At 43.1% G+C, this 18,653-nt stretch overlaps 1 protein-coding gene across 3 annotated transcripts in view; it reads left to right on the top strand.

Moving 5' to 3' along the window:
* The window catches only part of TARS2 (threonyl-tRNA synthetase 2, mitochondrial), a 1,102,517-nt gene that overhangs the window by 308,146 nt on the left and 775,718 nt on the right, over positions 1–18,653 (top strand). The gene's annotated exons all lie outside the window — the stretch shown is intronic.

Consider the following 18,653-nt stretch of genomic DNA (forward strand, 5'->3'; position numbering starts at 1 on the left):
TGGATAGTAATTGGATACTACAAACCGACCATTGACATTGTGGAGAACGGATCCAAACCTCTATGGCCAAGACTTGCTAAACTACTGACATGGGTCGAAGATAAAGGAGGGCCCTTGCAGATGGTACCTGTGGATAGCTCAAAGCTGCGTTTCAGAAATAATGGCACAAGAAAACTTGGAGAGAACCAGAATTGTGGTTGAATCTTTGAAGTACCAGGAATGAGCATTGGAAGAGCAGTGATAATGGGTCATTACTGGGCTTGTGGACAATTTCCCTCTAATTATTTTTCTTTAAATTTGGAAATTATTTTTCTTTGTGCACACATTTCTTTTTCCGTGTGCGGAGCTGAATAACGATGTAAGCCACTGAAGAGTTTGAAGGCAATTTCCCCTTCCCAACCACCGCAATTCTTTACAAATGAGTGTAAAAGGAGCATCTTACAACTCTTTCTGAAAATATAGGCAAAATAAAAAATATTTTATGTGATTATAACGAAAGCTCATCAACCGTTCCAAGACTGCAAGATATGCCATAGTATCTAACAAAAGTACTCCTCTGCAGAGAGAAAAACATGTATCCACAAAAAATAGCTATGCATACTCAGGATAAACAATAGGTTTAGTTGTGGCTATTCATTTGTCAGCACTGCTCGGAGACAAAACAGAAAGTGCTTAATGCCATTGGGAAACAACTCCTGTTTATGGCAAAAAACAGGTGTAGCTAATCACTGATGTGGCTGTCAAAAATTCAGACATTATGGAATTTTTTGTAAATTGAGTAATTGTAACTGAAAGGAATCTGTCAGAAAATATGCCAATAAGAGTTCATGTGCTAATTTAATGGAGTAATTCAAGGGCCAGGATAAAATGCCTCTCATAATTTGTGTAAGGACAATAATTGCATCAGAATAACTGCACCACAGAATATGATGATCCAAATTCCTGGGCCTCTGTTCACTATCCACATTATGTTGGTCTGTGAATTGTGACAACATTTATTCAAAACCAGCCTTACAGCTAGGAGGAATATACACCATCCATTTTACTCTCTAAAAACATGGCAATGTGCCCAACAAAAACAGGAACCCATGAACATAAAGGAATCTACCCCTGCTTCTACCCACAAAGTTCCACTGATATCTTTTCCAATCAATGACCAGCAGAGCCGGACCATTGGTAGAAACTCAAATAATATTACTGCCCGATCTCAAGAGGAATTTGAAGGGGAAAGAACATATTTCCATAATCATGAAATTTCCCTACTGGAAAAGCCAACTACGTTCTTACTCCTTTTGATTCCAAATATGGAGTAAAACCGTACACAAACCCTACTTGTAACACTGATATAGGAAGTGAAATTACAGGGCACATAATACAGCATATAGTTTTGCCCATGCTTGCTCACCACAGCGTAGACAAAAAATTAACAAGAGCCTTACTGAGGTTTCTTCTGGTGCCCTGTTGGAGAACATTACATATATTTGCCCTGTCAACAGTAGCAATGCTCACAGGTACAACATATTGAGTACCTTCTTCTTTAACTAGGGACTCGTTCTCTGAAATTCACTGTTATCAGTTGAACAAGATGCATGGGGATGCTAGAGGCAATAAATGCAAACCCATGATAATATTGAAAAGCCCTCAGCAGCTGAGCAAAGACAAAAAGAGAAGGTGCAGTTTCCTGGACTATTAATATAGTTTCCTGTTCTTTAGTAAACAAACATTTCCTTCCCTGTACTGTACTGCCAAAACATCTGATGTGGCTTTTGAAAGTTGCTGATTTTTTCTTCACCCCAAAGGAGTGTTCTCCTGTCCCCCTCAACCCGTTCCCCTCCCCAGCTCCTGTACTAACCCCAAATATTACTGGACAGGGCTCTGTAAAAAGTGAGAGATGATTGTAGCAGTAAAACACTAACTGGGATATTTGCATACCTACAATACTTTGCAAACAAATCTAATTTAAAGCCTCACAGTCATATTATGTGGAGTTTAAGAAAATGTCATAAGTCTGCATGTGCACAATTACTATGAAGTGCATACAAGATTGTTTGCAACATACCCCACCTTTCAATTGTTGCATAGGATTATACAAGTGCTCAGTGAAGCCATTTTTGTATAGCAGCAACTTAACATATCATTTGTTAAGGTATATGCTCCATGGATTTCTGAACATTTTGAAAGGTTGCATATTGTGTGAAAAACATTCTAGTTATCTGAATATGGTTGCCCTAATTTCATATACGAATCATGCCAGGCAGAGTCCATACCAATTATCCCTTGCAGGCCAAGTAAATGATATTGAAATGTTACTCTCCTCTTATACGGTAATGGGTAATATTAGCAATGCTAAAGTAGGAGACACTGACCATGACATTTGCCTACGGAAAATCCTTACAGGGCAAATTAAAATTAGAGTTTTATAATACGTTAACTTGCAAGGGGGGCTTTTCAAAGTGCTTGTGTGACATATGTACAAAGAATAGGAAGCAGACGAGGTTACACATCCTAGTAGACTGCTTACTTACATTCAGTATCCAATATTTGAGCTGAAACTTGGGTTACATAGTGTGGGTAATGCTTTTGCTAAGACACCATGAATAACAGAAATTCTTGTGCTTGAAAGTCATTCATATCAGACAACGACCATCCTTTTTTGTTTGGAATTGCATAAAGTGGTGGCTCAACTTTGTAACAGCACCTGACTTGGACACAGTTCACAGGAAGAGTTTGATTTGGCAAGTACCACAGAAGTAGGGCTTTGCATTGACTCCGTATATGTATCCGGGTTAACGGGAAATCATCCCCTTTTCCAATGGAGACTCCTGCCTTGACACCGACAAGGCGTCCGTGCGAGACATAACAGAGATATCGAAAAAGGAGTTCACGGGATAAACAGAGGGAGACACAATTTGCTGAACTGACCAAGACCATTGATGTGAGGACCAAGCCTGGGGAATGGTACCTAAGTTTCAGAACGTAATGGCGATACATTCCGACATACTATCGCTTGACATCCATATTCTTGTGGGCCTGCAACATGAAATACACAAGAACCAACGTAGTTGACTACTTGAGAAAAGAATTCAATACACACCAACTTGAGTTATTTACAAAATTGTATTTTTATATTTGCATGTCCTGATGAGGTGCACTGGTTGGAAATGGTACAACCGACTAGTTGCCCGGTTGGAAATAGTACAACCGACTAGTGGCCCGAAACTCGAGTCGACACAACCATAGGTCCTACTCCATCCAGGAGTTGGATCTCAATTGGGTTCACATCGAAACAACGTGGCAATGAAATATCTTTAAAGAAATTTGACAACATATACCACTTTCAGAATATATGTTGATGCCCTTTATTAGATGACAAATACTGTTTAGCATCCAAAGGTCTATGGGATAGACCAGGTGTTATTATTTTAGACCAGACAATAGATATTGCGGTTGATTGCACAAATATGAATGATATTGGTTTGAATGGAGAATGAAAGGGTATGAGATGAATGTTGTGAAATACGAGGTCACTGGTTGGTGTGGTGCTTTTTTAGAGTTAGATTTTATGATCGTTAACCAATGATTTTCACTTTTGTACACATTTCTATGATGTTGATGGTTCGATTATAAAAATAAGAAAATAAATTAAATAAATAAGTAATGTCTTTGTCTATATTCACATTCTTTAAGTAGTTTCTTTAGTGGAAGGGATTGTGTGGTTTTTTGTTGTGTGATACATATTATACATGCTGAGGGTCTGTATTTGTCAATTGACAATTGTACCTTTTGTATCATCATTCATATTATAACAAACTGAAAACAAGACTATTATCCAAGTCTGGTAACCTTTTGCAGAGCTAAGGTAGGCAGAGTAAAGGTTGTCTGGTAATATCTGAATGTGGCCTTGGGCGGAGTTCGAGTCATGTGGTAGAATCAAGTATACGAGTCATTGGCAGGGAGGCAAGATAATTTGGCTAATGTGTGCAGGCATATCTTAATTTTATGTTCTGTACATATAGCCACTTTTTCATATTTATTTTTAACCTCTTGTCAGTGTATTCTGTTTTTAGGGTTTTTAGGTTTTCAAGGTCAAGCTTGTATAGCAGGGCAATGTAAATAGGTTAGGCCAGAATATCAAGCATAGTTAGTATCATTTATCTTCATTTTGAAAGAAAGCAAGTGTTAGGTAGCTGCTATGGTTTGTCACTTATTACATATTTATGAATAGGTGGGAATTGTCTGTGTGCGCTGCTAAAATTCTTCTGAGCAGCACCCAGAAGGAAGCTGGGCAAGCGCACAAGCGCACGGCTTAGAGGGAACATTGCTCGTGGATCCAGAGCTTACATGAAGCTGCCCATAAATTGGGGAGGACTATGTTCTATAGTGAACGTCCATGTTCCAGCATTGGTGATTCCTAAAAGTGACCTGGACATTGGTGAGTTTCCAAAGGCAGACGCTCACATGAGAAAGAAGAGATCTGCTGACCTCCTGAATCAAATGAAGAGAGGGAACTATTTTTCAGCCAAGTCAATAGAAGCCTTTGATTCCATCCTATATGAGCACAGATTGTTTAGTAAGACTTCATCGATATTCACGATAATCTTCATGCCCGGGATCCAGACAGATGCAAATACTAAGTGGTTACAGATAACCAGATGGGAGCTCCTACAGACGATCAACACTACAGTAAAGGGATTTGATGCTATCAAGGAAGAGCTGAGAGCCAGACAACTGATTACTCTTCAGAACAGATATGTCCTGGGCATGATCACAGCTATGGATGGAGGTGTTTGTGCCAAAATTGGAGAATCATGTTGCACATGTATTCCTTCTCACAGCGACGAGAATGGCACCTTGACAGGCCATATCGATATTGACCAAGTTACACATCCAGATGGTAGACGAAGTAGAAGACATTGCTGATGGTACAGTTGGTTTGGATCAATATTCTCGTGGGTTCCACAATGGATGGCAGATAGGTTAAAGTTCCTTGGAGCCCTGATAGTGATGGTATTGCTTGGATTTTGTGTGATCAGGATAATAATCTCACAATGCAAGAAGACTGCAAAGAAAACTGTAGGAATGAAGATCATGATTGATGTTGAATTAGGATGGAAGACTAAAGAGTTGACAGATGAAGAAATCGGAGACTACGTGAAGGCCAGCATTCACGCACCTGTAGGAACAAAGTTCCTGTACCCAAAGAAAAACCGCAAAATTTGTGGGTAAATGGATTTACTGCAGTCCAAGTGGACAATGCATGCTAATGTCCTGGAGTACTGATGAGCATGAGAAATCAGCAGGATTCCTGAAAGGAGTCATAAAGGTATGGGTCCCAAAGAAGCATTTCTTCATACGAGGATGTCTAGATGTGCAGACGGACGAGAGAGTGGTCGATGAATCACCCAGAGGGGGCAGAGGGGAATGTAGAGGTGAAGCCAAATACCCCACCCAAAGCTCCTCCCTCATGCTGCCTATATGATGGGAGACAGAGTGTGAGACCCATGCAATTCCAGTGAGAATACCAATACCAAAAAGGATCATGGAAGTAAGGTTCCCATTGAGAAAGCCATACATGCACACATGACAATATGATGGCCATTTGAATGAAATCACGGAGGAAGTGGGAAAAAGAAGCGCGAAAGCAGCCTGGTGATGTCATACAGAGCAGAGATGCAACACTCGTAAGAAGAAATTAAAGAGTATAAGCATTGTATACAAGCAAAGGAGGAGATGTTAAAGATGAGCAACATTTTCAGGCTCGAGATGAAGATGCTCATGCTATATAAATATTGAAGAAGATAACAAGTCGTTTTACAATTGTACAGTCGCAGCAATGCAAGTAGACAAAGTATTCTAAAAGCTGGCTATGTAGTGAATAGATTGCGGCGATGCGCCAAAATATATGCATAGGAATGTATGGACTATGGATGATTCCACAACACACTTTAGCAGGGCTGGACACCGTGAGCAGAAAGGATTTTTTCAGTGTGTCGCAGTTAGAAATCGAAAGCTTAGCCATGGAGGTAAATCAAGGAAAGGCTTGGTTGGCCCAACACCAGGAAGTCAAGGCAACCGTGGCCTGAATGTTCGTACAGTAGTTACAGAACGTGTGAAAAGAACAAAACTGCTGTTTTAGGTGAGGACGAGAACATTGAAGACGTCAGAGGTTCATCATTTAATTGTATTTTATTTTTTTATTTTTATTTGTTTAATAGTATTTAAAATATCGAAAGACTCAAAATCATGGTCTACAGTCACGTGGTTGGATGAAAAGAAATACTAGGACGAGCTGTACCGAAACTAAGAAGACAGAGTATGCCTATACTCCCTCTTATTCTCAAGCACAGAGAACATTTCCAAGGCCAAGATCAAAGCCTTAATTGACTAGCATACTGCAAGGGTGATGATGGATGACAAGCTAATTGCTGGGAAGCTATGGTTATGACCAGCCCACCAGCACCTGGATGCCAGCCTGCGTGCTGCTTGCGTGTGTGGAATATTACAGTGGGGTACGTGGGTGCCAACCAATTACAGAGGGACACGTAATAGAGCCCTATAGTTTGTATAACCAATGGGACGTTGTGTATTTGATGACATTCGTAGTGACCTGCACTAAAGGAGGGCTTAGTTGCCCCACCTGATGTTAGATACCCATCATCTTCCCTGACAAGTATGGAACATATACCTAGATGTTCCCTGTAAACCTATCGCCTTCCCAAGTAGTTTTTTCTACTTTGCAACGCAGATTGACGTCAATGATGTCAAGTTTTTACTCTAAAAGCTGTTTTTTTCATGAAATGCATTTAGTGTGAAGATCGAGGGAGTTTGTTGATGTTCGTTGTAACTACCTGTTTTAGATAATTGATATTAAAACAGACACACTTTGCCAACTTCCTGAGTCTTTGATTATTGATGTTTGAGTATATTATGCATCTCCATCCATCTGAAAGTATTGCTACCTCGTTTTAAAGGACTGGGTTGGACACTCCAGTTCAATTACATGTATGGTGAGTGCCATTACGTATAGTTATCATCACAAATTGGTAAAGGGTACGGTTTTGATCACATTTTATCAACATGAGTATAGAACATAAATTCAAAACTAGTCCACCCTTGGGGTAATTAAACACAATACCTTGGATATAACTGTTTCAAGTCAGCATATCTGTGGTTACTCATAATGGAGTGCAGTTGTTTCACAGCATCTGGGATTTCACAGGGCAATCGAGCATGAAACACAATTAGAAAAACTGATTCCGTGTTTATGGTAATAGAATTGCTAATATAATTATATGTGATAAGTTATTTCAATCATCTTTCTTTGTCGCTTTTTCTCCTTCTTCAATTTGTGTCCATGTACACCATGAATGATGTTATCTCAGCCCAGTGTCCCAGTGTCTTTTGAATTGAGGAGTATTGGATAAAATTCACATTAGTTTTGTAATTGAGGATTGTTTTATGTCAAATACCAGCCTTGAGAAAGACCAAGAAGGTCGAAACACATGCAAGCTATGGTTGGACATACTGAAATTAATTCTGTTTTGGATATGTTTGATATTTTTGTATGATTTGTGTGTACACAGTATGTGATTAAATCCAATAGCAACTAACCAAATGGACTAGCACAATCATTCTGGTTCAATATAGAAAGACCTAGCTGGCATTGTAGTGGAGTTCACTGCTTTCTCTGGCATGCCATAGAGCAAGTCTCAAACTCTGTAATTAAGAATTCTAGCAAGTATTGGGCATAGTGCAGCCCCTGGTTTCAATTTAGGAGCCAGAGAGAGGTGTCTTCTCTACTGTGATGTGAGGAGGAAGTGAAAGACAACTCAGTAGTAATGTTTTAAGGACATCTTTGCCAAAATATTCCATATTGCCTTTGGCACATTCTCAGGTATGCCATTTATGCGGTGTGAAGGCATCATGAAGTAACACACAGGCAACAGATTCCGAGTTAAAAGTAAAATGGTTTATTAACTCAAATGTCAGGATAGTTGAAGGCCTAACCTGCCCTATGCTAAGGTGGGATTTCCCTACATGAACAAAACTAAGGAAAGTCTGAGTCAGAAAGTTCAATTTAAAAGTTTGTCTGTGTCCAAAACATAGCCTTTCCCTCCCAACTAAAGCTAAACAATATGTAGGGATGTGAACAATAAACAAAATAGTGATCAAAACAAAGTTCTGAGTTTATTCCAGCTCCTAGCTTTGTTTTCGGTTTCCCTTCCCCTAAGTTCAAGAAAGTAACACAAGAGTCTCGGGATTATCTTTCTCAAATTCACAATAGTTCCACAAATCCTTGGGATTCCCTTCCACAAGTTCAAGGCTACACAGTTCCACAAATCCTTGGGGTTACCTTCCCCAAGTACAAAGCAACACATTTCCAAAGCAAAGGGTCTTGAGGACTCCCTTCTCAAGAAGTATTACGGTTCATTAAATCTCAGGGTTACCTTCCCCAAGACTGCAACTTGCCAAATTATACTTGATTTCAATCTTTCAATGTCCAACACAACTCCAGATCAATTTGAATCTCCTTCTGAGCTGGATTAATAGTTCACTTTAAATTGCTTATTTTTGGTTTACTTCAGCAATGTCTTTGGCTTTCATAATTGAGGATTCTCTGGTCTAGGCGCAGTTGTTGGACCACACAGTCCACCCATCACAAGTCACGCAACCGGGAACCCACCCCTAGGCGATTCTGTCCCTGTGTCAAAGTTCACACTCAATTTATTTTTGTCAGACCTCTTGGCTTTATGTGTGGGTCTACATTCACTTGGCCTCTGCTGATTGGCTACTTGGCTTTGCCACAGTGTGTCACATATCCTTTTGCCAGTCTTTGGCTTTGCTGCACGGTGTTCATGCATAAAGTTCACTTCATGGTGGTTTTATTTCCTACCACCTTTCGGTCGTGCTCTTTCACAAACTTCCACACTTAATCTCTTATTTCGTGCCCTTGCTTCAGCTTTGCCCATAAAGGTTTCATGCAGTACAGTATTCAATAGTTGTGACTTTTTACTTCATTTTCATTTAACCCATGGCTTCAGGTTTGTTTCAGTCTTCACATTTTATTCTGCTCATCCGGCGTTCAGCTCGCTCTCACGCTGCACCTAGGAGCGCCCCGGCTTTCAGTGATATTCCTCTTCACTTACCGGTCCTCTGTGTTCCTTTTGAGCAGCTGCATTGTTCCCCTTCTGCTCCGCCCGCTGATTTGGCTTACATTGCGAGCCCCGCTCGCACTTCCGAACCTTCTCTGCTCTTGCTGGCAGCTCTGCTTCCTTTCTTCAGACGCTGGCAACTATTTTACTTTCCTTTGTGTCCGCAGCTCTGGTTGCAAATCTCTGAAACCGGAGGCTCCCAAACATGGGCTCCAGAGTTCCTCAGGATCGTCGGCTGGTGTCCTGGCTTCCCTACAGGACCCACCATGGCTGCCACCTCGCAAACAGGGCTCGCTGCTGGTCTCCCTGTCACTGGTTTCCTCCTTTCATATACACATGCAACCACCTGACAGGTTGCAGGTGTGAGTTACCAACTGGCATTGCCTGACTGAAATTAAAGGGACATGCCTGACCTTTAAAGTACTTTGCAGGCAGCTTCCTCGTCTCAGTACTAGAGTGCTGAAATAACTGCTGGTGTACATCACTGCCAGTCGCCTCTTCCTCGTCCAAGTACTGGAATAGGTTGAATGAGGATTATTGAGGGTAGCTGTTTTACATTAGCGCATAAAGGACGGGGGAGGGTTAGGTTGGTTGTCATCAGGAAAAGGGGGATACCATGTCTCACCCTTAAATGTTTAGATAACCTCTTTCTACTTGCCATATAACAGTAAGGGCTCCGTCTCCTTCTGTTTGGTGTTGCAGACCATTTGCTGAGTTTTTGGGCTTTGTCATCAATGTTTAATGTTTGTTTCTGTCTGCGCCCTTAAGCCTCAGGGTCAGTTGTGCGCAATATAAATACATTAACATTCTCTTCACCCTCTTCTTGGTGCTACTATACTGGGAGTATCTCCTGGCATTTTCTTGGTCAGTGGGACAATTATACCTTAAATTATCACACATGGTTGCTTTTTGATGAGAGCTGTTGAAACCTTCACCTGGACCCAGTGTATTGCACCAATTGAAAAGTACTGTGTTGTTGATCTCAGATGTAAAATTCTCACATGACCACCAGGTGGCAGCCAGGACCATCTCAAGGCATCCACGTGTCCGCTCAGCACCAAGACCAATACAGGGACCTGGCTACAGAACCCTGATCGTGTCAGCTAGAGGCCCAAGCCAACTTGTCACATTCCATCTGGAAGATTGTAGTCCAGTCCTGCTTTTGCTTTTCCATTCTGGGACTTGTAGTCCTGGGTTTTTTAATGGGGGAAAATCCAGGACCACAAGTCCCAAAATGCTAAGTTAAAACCAAGACTGGACTAGCATATTCTGAATGAACTGGGGCATGTTGGAATGTATTCCAAGTTGCAAACAACAAATCAGAGCCTTTCTACATTTGAAAATCAAAAACCCTGTGATTTATGTCATTTTGTAGTTCAAGATGCCGCCCAAATGTGCTTAAGACTCCACCCACCCACCTGCCCTGCCCACATAGAGAAATATAACTCCAAACACTGTGATCTATACCATGCTCTTGTGGGTGAGGATCATGTACACTATCAGCACGCCCCCTCACCTTATCACACCCCTGTAGCTCCCAACTATTTCAACCATTCCCCATAGCCAGATAAACATCAGCTTGCAAATGAGCAAGTATTTGTCTAGACGTGTTCCCAAAGGGGCGCATTGCATTATTTTACAACAAAACATACCAAATATTAATACATGCATACATACCACAAAAACTCGTACTGCCGGACCAATGCCTGAATATTGCGAAATTCCTGCTGCTTCCTCCAAAATACTCTTCCATCCCAATTAATCTTGAAGAAATGTCCCCAACAGCCTCCCCACCCCCCTGCACAGGCATGTCTCTATCTAAGAACTCCAATTGCAGCTTTGAAAGGTTGATGGCTATGAGGCAACTAGCCCAGAAGCCTTTTAATGTAGACTGGGAGCAAGTGCAACACAATTCCCAGTCTATGTTAATACTTTAAATACCAGAGAGTTTTGAGAACCTTCATCTGGAATGAGACAAAGGTGGATTGAGAGACCTGAAAATAAAGTTTCCTTTGAAGGTCAACTAAACTATTTTTCATCCGACAACTCAATGCAGGAAAAAAAATCAAGACCTCAATCTGGTGCTTACCAAAGAAGGTTATTGGAACTATTGAGCAGTGGCATGTTTCACGCCTCCCACACTTTCCTTGTCAATGTACAGATTTTCACCCACTGCTTTTGTTTTCTGATCCTCTCTGCCCATGTGCTCTACTGCACAGGCTTCTGTGAGCCATTGTAATAATTTTAAAACTATCACCGCAGGGCACCCTCTCTAGGAAAATTCTTACATTTAGGGGACTTAAGCAGGGCTGCTCGTTAGCCCCATTTTTTTAAATCAATACATGGCTGATTTGGGAGACTCCCAGAAGCCTGTCTAGGCTTTCCCCCCTAAAATCAATGGCACTGATGTGCCATGGGTCCTATATGCTGACGACTTGGTCTTCATTGACCAAACACAAGTCGGGCTGCAGCGCAGGCTGACTGCCTTCCAATTGTACCTGGAGGTAAATGGACTTTCAGTAAACGCTAAGAAAATCTAAGGTCCTAGTGATGTCATCAGCCCAAAGAAAGCAAAGGGGTCTGTACTGATGGACCTTAGGAGGGGAGCGCCTGGAAACTGTTCAGAAGAGGCGCATCTTTTGAAACTCTGGGGTAAGGCGAAACAGCTAGCAGCACAGGGAAGAGCCCTAGATAGGAGATATGGGACCTTCTCAATGCTCTCCACGATTGTCTTTCATAAACAAAAGGTAGTCCAGATCCTAACATTTGGAGCAGAAGCTATGTTGAACATATCATGGAAAGCTTGGGGCCTCTTGGAGGGCAATTTTTGCCAAAAGGGTTTAAGACTACCAAACTCTCTACCAGTGGCGGCTATTCGTTTTTAATTGGGGCTCCAATCTATGCAGTGAATTGTAATATGGAAAGTAATATCATTGTTTAGGAAATGTGTGATCTTTATTAATACACCCCCATTTGAAATCGTTAGAGAACAATAAAAAAACGGGGGATAAATGACTGGGGATCGGGAAGGAGAAATGTACCACCATTCTCAGACGCAGTGACATTCCCCTAGAAAATGCAAGAGAGAGACTGCATCCTAACTCAGGAATTCAGAAAGGATAATAAACTAGCCCTAGGACTGGATTATGGGAATAAGCTGTTAAATCAAACCCCCAGATATTTGCAAAAACCTCTGTCGGTCCGTTATCGGGATTTATTCATGAGAACGCGCCTCAATATCTTGCCAACAAATGAGGTTGATTTGGTGAGGAAGCAAATGGGGGAATCGGATGCAGTTTGCAGATACTGGCCCTCATTACGAGTTCGGCGGTAACCATGCCACTATTGGCGGGCCCTCCGAATGAGGATTTACCGGGCCATTCCGAGTTCGGAAGGCCCGTTAATTCCTCCCTCCAAGGACCCGGTCTTTCCCCATTCCCATTTCAGCCCCCATAGGGCAGAATGGGAGAGGGAGCAAACAACGGGCCATTACGAGATGGCCCATTGTTTGCTCCCTTTTCCCCTCGTGGGACCCGGTAAACCCGCCTGGTTTTCCCAGGCGTGCTTACCGTGTCCCGCGAGGGGAACTCGTAATGCGGCGGTACAGAGTGAACGGCGCCGGCACCTTTTACGGTGCCGTTCACTCCGTACCGCCAAGGTCGTAATGAGGCACACTGTGTTGAAGGCGGGTATATTGAATCACTATTCCATCTGGTGGCGACGTGTAGATCTCTTCTTAAACGGAGCCAAAAGAGGTACCCACGCTGTTGACAGTCCTGATTTCTGTCAATTATTTAGTTTACATCTCCATAATAATGCAAGTAATGTGCTTTCAGAGAAAGTCGTGAAGGGTAAACCAGAGGAAAAAGTCAAGAGTACAGAAAATAGATTTATTATTCAGAACACATTTTTTTGTATATTCAAAATTTTCACAAAAGTTAAATGAAAGTATTGGAAAAAAAGAAAAGAACATAAAACATAACATTCATCATATATACATAAATTCACAAAGAACAATATATTCATCAAAGAGCTATTTGGATAATTTAAATGACTTGGATTGCTGAAATTATCCTAGCAGGATGCAAATTATTCCTACAACATAGATACTATCAGGGTGTGTTACAAATGACCCTGGTAGGTAATAAGAGAAATTATTCAATCGACTAAGTTTGTGTGGTTATCTGCCCAACTAAGTTTGTGTGGTTATCTGCCCAACTAAGTTTGTGTGGTTATCTGCCAACGTGTAGGAGAAATCGTAGACTTGATCCCGGAGTACTTCCAATCGAAAGGGGAACAAAACACATAGATAACACGTTTCGGCGTGCCAAACGGGCATCAATAGTAAGGACCTTCCTCAGGGCAGGAATAGTGTAGTGTAGTAGTTTGACCCCTGTAGACACATTAGGGACAGGGGGTCTGTGGGGCTACTTTTCCAGTATATTAGGATTCTTGCACTGTAACTCAGTTCAGCCGAATGGAGAGAGAGCCTGGGCCAATGCTCTAAATCACTGTGCAGAAGGACAGCAACTGCTTGACTAGTTCCTAGTTGGACTGGACTGTAGGAACTGGACTGGAAACAAGGCAGTCAATGGTTGGGTTGGAAAACGCGGACCAAATCCAAACGGCACAGAGGGCGTTTTTGCCAGCACACCTCGCTGTGTGCTGCCGAGTGAATCCCAACGATATTGAACAAATGTGAAGTAAAGATGGGTTCAAGCCTGACCGAGGGAAATCCAGGGCTGAAGCCATCACCCAAAAATATAAAGAGAAGAGGGTTTCCAAGCCCGTCCGCGGGAGATCCTATGGTGAAGCTATCACCCAAAGTTGATTGATAAAGGAACTTTTGATATATTTGTGGAATACGACACAAGAAGGGTCAGCACCCAGTGGTGAACCCAGCGAACATTGGAACGAACTTTCATTTGCTTAAAGCAACTTTTGTTTTTGTTATTTGACCACCTCAGGGCTTGAAGGCAAGAGACTTGGCTATCGACTGTCCATTAAAACTGTCGTCTCGCGCTGGAGAAGCCTGAGACTGTACTGTGCTCCAAGCTCCCATCCTACCCCGTGTCCAAAAGGTGGAGAAGGGAGACCCACGTTACTGCATCCTGACATATTATTTGAGAACACTTCTTTATTTTCTTGAGAATCATCCCTTACCCTTTTTTGTATTAGTTGCAAGGTTTGGCAATCGGTTTCTTAGTTTAGGCCCTTTTATTTGACAGAGCAAAGGTACTACTATTTTGTGAGTTTCCATAGATCAGTAAAAATCACTATCATCGGGGGAGTGGTGGGAAATGGTTTTAATGGAGGAAAAGGTAAGCGTGGTCTTGGTCGGTATGACATTTGTGGAATGCATCATTTTAAAAAAGTAATGGGGTAACGTTTTGAAGAGGACTGAATGAAGGGAATTGTGTGGAATTTTATGGAAATGTATGATTTAATGATGAAATGTAGTGGAATTGTTTTGAAATTGTAAAAGGTTTACTTAAATTCAAAATAAACCAAACAATACTATTTTAAAAATAATAATTTTAATACCTATTATCCAAACTGAGACCTTCAGCTAGAACAATAGAGCGGATGTCTTTAATCCAGAAGGGGCTCAAAAGGCTGCCTTTGTGGCTCGCTCCTGTAAATCGTAAAACAAGAACCTAAGAGGGCTTCCTATGTACTCTGTGCCCACATAGTAGTGCAAAACCGCTATTGCATAATTATCACGGTTATAAAGAATTAGGGATGTTGTAATATGACACATTTACAAACGGTCGTGGCATGGTCAGATTTTGTAATGTATATCGAAACGAGTTTACAATACAAACGAAACCGACAGAACATAAGCTAGTGTATTTCGGGCGAGGTCCGTCACCGGGGCATTATCTGCGTTCCTTTGTGACGCATAAACATCTGAACCACTTCAGTTACACAATTCAAAAGCTAGTGCCAGAAAAGATCCTTATCCCAATATAACTTTAGAAGCCTATTGTGATACCTACCTTTTCCGCAAAATGTTTTTCATATATGCTGCCACTGTATGCCGGTAGGTATTGGTGATTATAATTCATGGGCCAGTGTGGGCTTCTAAAGATATACTGGGGTAAGCATCCTTTTCAGCACTGGCTTTTCAGTTGTGTAACTGAGATGGTTTTACATTGGATAAAGCACTTGATGTCCCCACCCAGGAATAAGTCACCCAATTTAGTGCAACCATTTGCGTTCCACCGCATATGTTTGGCTGTCAATCAATGTACACCAGTGTACGAGGATGGAGGCTAACCAGCTTGAATGTAAAAATGCCCACTTTAAAGTGTGTCGTTATTAACAGAAAAAAATCATATAAGCAGGAATTGGCATAACGTGTATCATCTAAGTGCTCGGTACCAGAACCCATGTGCCTCTATATTTTAATAAGATTTAACCTTTCGATAATAAGGATGGTCCTTATACAAGAATGGAACGCTAAACAGCTTTTTTTGTAATAATGGCCATCTATTACAAAAAGATGAAAATTCACTTTTGCCATTATAGAAGCAGCAAATGGTGTGCCAGACACCACAGGACCAATGGGTCTCTCTATTTAACTTGAGAAAATACTTTGATAGAAATGATCAGTGATGGAAACACATTTCATAGAAATAGAATGTAACGCCTAAAGGAGAAATATTGGTAAATGCATAGAGACTTAGCAAAAAGTGTTATTACTAGTTGCAAATGCCTACTCGGAGAGTGGACCTAAAGGATTTCGTGTTTTTACTAAACGATACTGACCATTGCCCCATTTCGCTGAAGCCAGTGATATGCATCTTTAATTTCAACCTCCATATCCATATTCCTTCCTAGCCAGACTTTTCCAACTTCTGACCATTTCCTGAACTCCCAACTGCCCCCAATATGATCCATTCAACATCCTTTTCCGTATGGATTAGTACCTTGTAGGTTGCAACCAATGGGGTTTGAATCATTTTGGAACAAATCTTGGATCTATGTTCATTGACATGTTTATTCATAGAGCAAGTAATCTTGCCAATATGTAATTTATTGCATGGACATTTAATGAAATATATTATAGTCATAGTTGTGACAGGGCCGCTGACTCGGCCCTGTCAGGGAGGAGGGTGTCGGATCTTAAAGCCCCCAAAGGGTGCTGGAGCGTGTGTGGGCAGGCCCCTTCCCAGCCCCTCCTTACTGAAGCTACCATCGCTTACCCTGATGGAGATGCCTGCTGGCAGTCGACCTCTGAGATCTGGAGGCGGGTTCCGGGGGCCTCTGCATTCAACGTGGTGGCAGACCGACACATGAGGAACAACGTCTGCTGTGCGATGTTGCCAGTGGAGCCCCAATGGGGACGCCTTGAGAGGCTCATAGGTCGGTGCAGCAGGAGAAGCACTGCTCCAACTAAAGACTACTGCTGGAGCCTGCAAACATCCACTAGCCCACCTGGGAAATTCATACGAAAAGGCCTGCAAAAAGGCCTCGCAAAGCAGGGATAAAGGAGCCAAAGCTTACGCCCTTAAGAAGCCTCCCCAGCCCTTCCCCTGTAAAACCCCCTGGAAGTAAGGTAAGTGATTGGTAGGGTAAATTGACCAATCCCAGGAGAGGAGGGCATTTAAGAAGGGGTTTGGGAAGTGTGCAGTGTGGGTTGGTTGGTTGAGAACATGAGATGGAGGAGGGCGGCCGCGAGACCAGAGGAGGAAAGCCTGGAAAGAGTGGAGGTTACTGGAGAAAGGGGTCTGTGGAGTGTTTGAGCATTGGTGTGAGGAGTGAGTGCAGTAGGAGTAGAGTAATGGAGTAGTGGCTGCTGACCCGATACGGGGACTGCTGCGGAACTCCAAGGAGAAGCACTCGGACTGTTGTCTGCCACTGTCGACGACCGCCATCGCCGACTGGAGCCGCCATGCTCCCGTTTGCCTAAGAACTTCCATTGATCATCGGACGCTCTTGTCTGCATCGTCATCTGCTTGTCTCCCGCTGGAGAAGGACCGACCATCGACGCGCCGAGGAGCATCCACTGGTGGCTTTCCCGCCACCTAAGGACCGGGGAGACGCCGACGACTCGATGCCCTTGCTGGGCCACAGTTCTTCATCATCTCTTTGCGGTCCAGAACTTTCGTCACCGAGGTGCGCCGCATGCCTCTTCCTTGCAGGACGTCAAAGCTCTGTCGTCGACGAGCACCGCTAGGAACGAAGCTGCCACTTCATTGCCGTAGTTCACCCTGTTCACCGTCGGACGTTCGACGACCCGTGACTCCTGCCTTAAAGGGAGGGCACTCAAGGAGGGCCGTCGATTCCCCGACACTGAACGCCAAGTTCCCCGACACCTCTCGACGATCCGTGGCTCCCGCCTGAAAGGGAGGCACTCAAGAAGGATCGGTCGGCGCATCGTCTGAGAACTCTACTCCACCAGGTACATTGGGGGGGTAAAACCTTAATAGGAAGAAGTGAGACTATTGAACATATGGACTGGGCTTGTGCTATGTATCTGTCATGATCTCTGCTTCCAAAAGGTCAGGGCTTTCCCAACTCCCTTGGAAGCAGATCCATAACCCAGGTTCCGAGTGCCAACCAGTCCCAATTGGGACCTTTTGGACCCAGTCCTGGGGCCAGTGGCACCAGGCTCATAAATATGCCCAGTCCCAGCGCTGGAAGCACCGGGCTCATAATGCTTGGGTGGACTTACCTGCAGCAGACCATGCTGCTTACTTGCCTGCCAGTTGAGCCTCTGATCCTCTTCTGTTTGGAACTACTTTTCCTGTTGGGTGGGGCAGGAGCCACTCCCTAGATTCAGAACACTGGAACTCTTCTGGAAAGCAGGAACTCTTTTCTTACCTAGGCGTGGCTGTGGAAGGAGACACCTAAGCACTACAGGAGGCTATTTAAACCACACCCGATGGATGAATCTTGCTTTGCGTTATTCTGCATCCTCTGCAGCAGAACGCTCATCGTGTCTTCTGCATCTGATCCTGGGCCTAAGGAAAAAGGCTTACCATCCTGAATCCAGTCTTCAGCAACACCTATAAAGACAAGAAAGAACAGGTTATCATTACGGTCTTCAGTGACAGCTCTTCACTTACCTGGTCCATCGGCTGTCACCAACGCCTCGCGCTGCATTCCGGCATCTGAAAGACAAAGGCTTACCTACTCTTCGTGCGCTCCGGAGGTCTTCACACTGCATTCCGGCATCTGAAAGACAAAAGCTTACCAACTCTTCGCACGCTCCGGAGGCCTTCGGCGCTGCATCCCGCATCTGAAAGACAAAACAAGGTGCGTTTAAAGACATTGGGGAACTTTAATACTCACGTGCCATTACTCCTTTCCACATCTAACCCAGTGGGTATTCCGGCACCCTGCAGCCGCTCCGAACTTGTACCTGCAAAATAAAAAGACAGTTAGAGCGCATCGTGAAGCAGGCAACAAGCGCTTACTTACGTGCTTCCAGGCGCTTCTATTCATCACGCAGGCTCCATCTTCAACTCACTTCAGCCCGTCATCCGCCATCGC

This window comes from Ambystoma mexicanum, chromosome 1p (genome assembly GCF_040938575.1).
Source record: "Ambystoma mexicanum isolate Mex_15411 chromosome 1p, UKY_AmexF1_1, whole genome shotgun sequence".
NCBI classification, from domain to species: Eukaryota; Metazoa; Chordata; class Amphibia; order Caudata; family Ambystomatidae; genus Ambystoma; species Ambystoma mexicanum.